At 40.3% G+C, this 7,287-nt stretch overlaps 1 long non-coding RNA gene across 1 annotated transcript; it reads right to left on the bottom strand.

The window, feature by feature from the left end:
* LOC133264047 (uncharacterized) lies at window positions 1-4,859 on the bottom strand. Its single transcript, XR_009741603.1, has 4 exons — window positions 4,716-4,859; window positions 2,089-2,293; window positions 1,354-1,489; window positions 1-191 (listed from the first exon to the last, which is right to left on the bottom strand). It is a non-coding gene; the product is annotated as an uncharacterized LOC133264047 (long non-coding RNA).
* Between the last annotated feature and the right edge of the window lie 2,428 nt (window positions 4,860-7,287).

The raw sequence follows: 7,287 nt of genomic DNA on the forward strand, positions 1-7,287 counted from the left end.
CACAGGTTTTCTTCTTTTCTCTGCAATTATGTCTCAAGTTACATTCTATTATCAAATGAAATCATGACTCATCTGAAGTGAGGTAAGTTGCACAACTTTGAGACAAAAGAACCCATAAATGTGGGTTTGCTGTTCAGAATCATTAATGCTGCTAACCAATGACAGAGGGCCCAGAGGGATTGCACTGTTTTCTGCAAAAGCACAAAAAGAAGTGTTTTCCCACAAGGTTCATCATAGGTTCTTATTACAGCACCAACTGGTGTTTGTGTTCATCAGCATCGTTTAGCATAAAAAGGAGAGTGAGTTTACCCTTCAGCGTCAACCCTTCATGGGGTGCAGCTTATCCTCTGGTGTGTCTTCTCTGATGATCACATACATCTGCAGGCATTGAAATATTCCAGTGCATAAATACTAAGCCTGGGCATTCTGAAAGGTGCCAGTGGAGATAGAACCATGGTCATGAAGGGGGAATGACCCTTCATGCATCAGCAGGGGCCCTCCCCACCCCAAGGGCCAGAGGACAACCTCCACTATCCATCCCAAGGACACTGATGGCACATGGTCATCCCACATTCCCTGTGACCCTGGGACAGAAAAGGGAGAACTAGGCATCTAACACAGAGTTAGCAGCAAATAGTCTTTATAGTAGCATCCTACAGCTAAAACCTATGAGAAGGTAAAAAACATGCTACAGAGTACCAGCCTGATAAACCACCACAATACCCTCATCTGATGGGAGCAGGAATCTTCTGCTGAGCTGTGCTCTACAGTTCTTCCCCAAACATCCTTTGTCTCTGGAAAAATGCATGTGCGGCATCATTAAAAAAAGGATATAAGCTTGCCTGTCATTGATGAAGGAGACAAAAAATGGCTTGATGTTCTCTGAAGTACAGAACACACAGTGTCTCTAAAATTGTAGAATGAATTGCCCAATATATTCTGAATGAGAAGCAGTATGTCACACTGTTAAAGACACACTAATGCACAAAAGAACAGGCTTAAGGTGGCAGCCTCAACTTGGCATTACCATTTACCATTACACCGAGGTGGTGTATGTATAAATATAATACTGCTGGGGGACCCAGTGGGAATTTCACTGTTGAGTATCATAATTCTCAGAGTAAATATCTGTAATGATCAATTCTCTTTATTTATTTTGGGAGAGGTTCAGCTAGAGCCATCTAACTCAGCCCTGAAACTCAGTGACCTTTATTCTATCATTTGGCTCAGCAGTAGCTTGTCTAAGTGTCCACTTTGAATTGATAGGAAGTTAAAAGAATGCTTCAAGTCTGCATAAGGCAGGCAAATGTGCAGCATTATTTTAAGTCAGAAATTGCTACTTGTAACTATCACTTACAATGATTAAACCAGGCAGCACGTCTCTAACTTCTCTTCTTCCACTGTCTCCTCAAGTAGAGAATTAAGCCATGTTCAAATATAATTCCAGCCATTTGTTTTGTATCCTCATACACCAATCAATGTTAGGCAACTACAGGAAGAAAAAGGCACAAACAGTAAAACAAAAGTACAAAGAACAGCTTAATACTACAGTAAGCAATTTAAACAGCTGTCTTGGTTTATCACAGCGTAGTGTTTTCTTCATTCCCCAGCAAGCACCTCCTCCAAAAGGAAAATTTGGAGTGCCTACCAACTGGGCAGAGCTGGAGAAAGTTGGCAAAGATTTTCTTAATTTGTTTCCCATTTAAAATGTAAGGCTTTATTTGTCTTTCATGCTGCTGTGAGGTTTGTGTTTATATAAGTTCATGCTTTCAATTTGCAGAAATTAATTTTGTACAGACACTCTATACATACAGGGATTCACTACTATTTGCAAACTTATGGGTTCTTAGTATCTTCAAAACCTGTTTCTCCTCACAAGAGGAGAAATGGAAAAAAAAAAAAATCAGATTCCATAAAAGAAACATTGAGGTTAAAAAAATTAGATGCCCTTTCTCTCCTCTTTCCCCAAATATAGGAAATATAAAATGCTCAGGTTTGTACAAATATCATATTAGCTCTAAGTCATCCAAATAGGAGGAGTTCCTTTAATAAATAAAGGGGAATGGAATATGCAAGTAAGAACTCTACCCTTTCCATATTCAAGTTAGTCTCAGAGTCCAGTTTGCTGTTAACTTGTCCAGCATCCTCTATTTAGTCTTCTCTCCAACTTCCATGTTGCAGCTTGCCCTTGTTAGGTGAGCTTTTCTGAAGAAGAAGCATAGTTTCTCACACTGGGAAAGCATATAGCTCCTTGAGTTCTGTATAAGAATGTATGGAGACAGCAGCCCTGCAGCTGAAAGTAAAGCAGTTTATGTTTGCACCATCAACGTATCTACCCGGTTATTTCCAAATTTGATGTTAACATACAAATCCTGCTTCCAGTTCTGACTCTGGAGGCACATCTTTCTGCCTGACTTGTCAGTGAACTCCATCTGGGAAAGTAATACTGTAGTTGTACTTGTGAGATGCTCTGCATGCTGATGCAAGCTTGAACATGATTCCTTAGGCTCAGATTGGGTGGGGAGGGAGCAACCATGTTACAAACATGCCCACAGATAAATTCTTGAAGTATGTTGTTTTTCATGTAACACCATTTTCTTTAAAAAAGTTGATAGGACAGCAGTAGCAGGTTTCAAACTACTTCCCCTCATGTCTGTGTCCATATGCTCAGCTAAAGCACAGTTGGCACAGTTGCCTCTGGAAGACCCCCTAGCACTGAAATGCAGCAAGCCTTCAGTAGGACATATAAAATGGGACAAAGCTGGTAAGTGGCTCACTGTCTCCAGATGAAATACTCCAACCAGTCCTAATGCAAGCCAGGAGAAGATGGAAGACCAAATTTCACTTGTTTGATCTGTAACTTCCAGTAAGTTGTATTGCCCTGCTAATTTCTAGTGCTTGTATTTCTAGGCATGTGTTTTGCACCACAAGATCAAGTCCCGGTGAAGCTATTACAAAATTATTAAGTGAGTTTACTTCACCTACACAAATCTCTCTAAACAGATACTTCCCAAAATAACCTGGTTTCAAGGGCAACGTAGAAGTTGTTTATTCCCAAAGAGATGAACCAAACTATTCTCTGGATTCTAAAGTCCTTTCCAGAACTGGATTCCTTCCATGCTGCCTTTTCATCTGAAAATGCTTGTTTCAGTTTAAGTGGTATGTTTTAATGTGTATGTCTCTTGAACCTCAACTACCTGAGACTTAGCAAGAATATTAATGTCCCTTGCGGGATAGCATCATGGAATATTTTATATACCATGACAGGCAACCACTTCTGTAGTATATTGGTCCAACATTTCCTGGGCTATTTAATCTCAGCTTTTTAAAAATGAAGTGTCCTGTAATAGGAAACTTCATTCGAAGGAAAGTAATAAATGCTTCATTCAGTGTGCTTGGCCAAAATAGCTCACTGAGTCTTGGAATGAAAAGACCCTTGTCCATAACAACACAGACACAATTACAAGTGCAGACAGGATGGTTTTGCCTACCAGGGAAAAATCCCTTGTAACATTAAGAAGGAGGAGGGAAACCGTTCAGTGTGTAGGGCAATCAGTTTGGGAATAATTAGGACATTGATAATGGGGAGTGGGGAAGAGATGGGAGATCAGAAGTGCATAAAGGGGACAGCAAAGCGAATGTCCCATCTTCTTAAGGAAACCCCTTCCTCTTGTTCCCTTCCTGTCTCCCTTAAAAGAATATTTAGGATAACTCATTACTGAAGCATTCCAAGGAGAAAAAAACATCAAGTATCACTCCCTCCCCCTCCTCCTCCATTATTCTTTCTCAGCTGTATCTTCTTGAACGTTATAACATTTGATCCAAGCCTTTTCTGTCATCCTTCTCTTCAGTTGTGTGTTTCTCTTCTTCCCTAGTATTCTCCTAGGTTTTGCACTTTGCCTTCCACTTCCACCCCTTCATCTTGACTCTCCCTTTTTCTTTCTCTGCTCCTAATCTGCAGTTCCCCTTTAACAACTTGTAATTCCTCTCTCCAGGGGGATTCATGCTACAAATGGCAGCAGCAAAGGCAAATTGAGGTGCTCATCAGAAGCTGAAACCACAGGACTTGGACAATGATTTGCCACTATATCAGATCCCACAGCAGTGCTAAGAGTCATCCTACAAAGACTTCATCTGTTCACAGAGGTCAGTCAAGCATGCTGCCTTTTTTTATTTGCCATCAGCCAGTGGCTCCCCAGGCCAATTAAAATTATCCCACAAGGTTCCAATCAGCATGAAAACTGTCACAGACAACTGCAGCAGCACTACAGACCTCATCTTGACTGAGGCTAAGCACTTCATCGTGGACACTTCTTGCTTCCCTGATAGTAATTCACAATTTGGTCTCAGCAAGAAGGACCAAAGAAGCAGTAGTCATGCTTAAACCAAACATTTTATTCTGATAATGAAATTACCCTAGTCTAGTTAGGCACAGCTATAATTCAGAATACCTGTCAAATGTAGGGAATGCTGCTCTGTATGTCTACAGTGTGGTAACTGCCTCTGGAAGGATTTTTCAGATATCGCAGCATTTCTGTCCCTTCAGGGAGTGCTGCTTTCAATTCCTGCCTTGATCACAAGTCCTCTGACAGGATTGTCCTGGAAAAAAAGAAAAGTTATTTGCAAGCTCTTTCCAGGCTGTTTTTATGCTCAGAGTCACTAGACTTCTATTCAGGGAAAAATATTAGCTGCAGAGACAAGACTTAGATACTTACCCAGTTTGTGGTACACAGGAAATTTAAGGCACAGAAGTGTCTAGTGTGGTGACCCATGCATGGGACTAACAGTGAAGAGATCCAGGTACTCTTCCTGTTTCCACAAACAACCTGCAGTGACATGAGACTAACAAGTTTGTGATCTGGTGGCCTACACTGAGAAAAAAACCAACATTTTATGCATCAGTTTACCTCACCACAATGAAATCTGCAAAAATAAAGAAGTGTCATGCGTTTTTAGGAGGAGGAGATGCCTTCTCTTGCCATGGGAACAGAATCTCTGACGACAATTTGCTCTCATAGTTCTCTCCTTTTTGACAGCAATAGGATTGGTTTGTTCCAAGGCAAAGTGCTTTTTCTGAAGAAGCTGTTGCACGCTTTCCAGATGGGCATTGCATTATCTCTCCATACTCTTAGTTACCTTTCAACATTGCTGCCAGCAACAGGAAGTTGCTGATGTGCTTGTTTTCACGTTTTAAGATGCCGTAAGTCGAACTGCCAGAGTTTCAAACAGAGGGCTTTCTGTTTTGCATGCCAAATATTTCTTAAAGAAAACATACTCTGTTTTCTCTTGTCTGTGCTATCACTCACTTGCCATACTGGGCAATGTTCTAGTCACACTGCAGAGTAAAAGAAAACAGGTTTTGCTTTATTCCCTGGAAGGGGTACCAAGTAAAACAAATAAATAGCTGGTTAAATTACATACTTATATTGAACACACTTCATATAAAAATTTGTGTCTGTTGAGATTACTGTCAACTCTCAGACAGATAATTACCTGCAGCAATGCCAGAAGCACTCTTTGACCTTGTTTTCAAATGGAAGGTTGTCATGGCGCATGCCAACATTATGTCTTGCACCACTGTCTAGACATGGCCAAAATGACTGTCAGCCTTTACTGACACTGTTGTGGGAACAGAGGTAAGTCCATAAGACAGCTTTGCAACCCACCCAGCACAGTGCAAAGGAATTTTTTTAACCTGAACTAAAAATGTACCCAGACAACAGAAGGGTATTACCATCTTGGCCTAATTGTGCAAAGCACAATTATTTTTAATTTCACATGTCAGAATGAAAAATGTGCAGCTTAGTTATTATTTTTGTATTGTAAATAGAAGTTTGTTCAAGACTGAAAAATGCAAAAAGCCACAGACAGTTCCTCAGAGAAAGACATCCCCTCCCCAGAAGCCAAAACCAGTAGAAATGTATTCACTTCGGTGAGTACTCAGATGCAACTGCTTGGTCTGAAAGGTCTAAAGCATGTGATCTATTTTCTTCTTCCTTTTTTAATTCTCATCATGTGTATTGTCCACTCTCAGACCTGCAAGGCACAGAGTATAAACAGAGAGTAGCAAGCTCTGATTTCCCAGCTCAGCCTGCAGGGTCAAGCAGGCATTTCCAAAATATGCTGAACATAGCTGACAGCCAAACCTAATCCAAGAGCCTACACCTAAGAATAGGCTTATGCCCATGCCTGCCACAAAGATGAGACAAAGCAAAACTCCTCTTTTCTTTAGTAGCACCAGGGGTTTTACCCCAGGGAACCACACAGCTCCTGATTTGGTTGACAAAACAAAATTTTCTTTCAAATTATACTGGACATGCTGTGAAAGAAAAAAAAACATCTTTGAAATGTTTTTTTCAGCTGAACTATTTCTCTCATCCCTAATGGAAGTATCCTGGTCATGATGCACAACAGAATCCCCATCTGTCTTCTACTCTGCCTTTTTCATCCTGCTTGCCTCCCTTCAGCTTACACCACTTTTCTTCCCTGAAGCACAGCCTTTTCTCAGTCAAGCCATCTTCCACCTAATTGCAGAGGTAAAGAAATCTTTACTAGGATATAACATATATATGTTGCTGCTCCCTTTCTGGCTTAATTTGTGTTTAAGTGCCCCTGGTTTCACCTGTGCCCACCCTGCAGTGGTTTGGGACTTTTCTTGGTTGATTTTCTTTTTTTTCAGGCAAAACCTCTGCATTTCTTTGTTCAACACTTAGCACAGTGCCCATTTCATAATTGGTGTAACTGCATTTTTGTAAGATGAGGAAAAAAACTCACCAATTTCTCCATGCTGGAGATGAGAAAAAGAAAGCCTGTTAGTGGTTGGTCTTTTTGACATATCTGTTCCCATCTACTTGACAAAGCAACCACGTTGAAAATGATGAAAGGGTTATACAGCACAGGCTTTAGCATAGGTCATAAGACTTAGGAACACACTAAAAACATGGCTCAGTTTCCTACAAGACACAAAAAGAAGAAAGATTTTTATAGTATTCTCTTTTTAAATATGACATACAGCATTGCCACCAGAGTTCTATCACCATATTCCTTAACTCTAGCCAGAAAAATTACACTAAAGCCTCCCAAAAGTCAAGAATTGCTTTAAGACTGTTCACTAATATTCGATATAGTTAACCTAACACACCTGGCATATTTGAACTAAAGATTTGGTTATGCTTTAATTTGTCTTGATTGGCTTTGGGATTCTTCTTTTCCTCCCGTACTCAGTTTCCTTTTGTGTGTATATAAACACACACATGTACATATATACACATGGAGAAAAGCTCAATT

This window comes from Pezoporus flaviventris, unplaced genomic scaffold (genome assembly GCF_033815535.1).
Source record: "Pezoporus flaviventris isolate CSIRO_AGI_PZ_B2104156 unplaced genomic scaffold, CSIRO_AGI_Pfla_v1 ptg000002l, whole genome shotgun sequence".
In the NCBI taxonomy this organism is placed as follows: domain Eukaryota; kingdom Metazoa; phylum Chordata; class Aves; order Psittaciformes; family Psittacidae; genus Pezoporus; species Pezoporus flaviventris.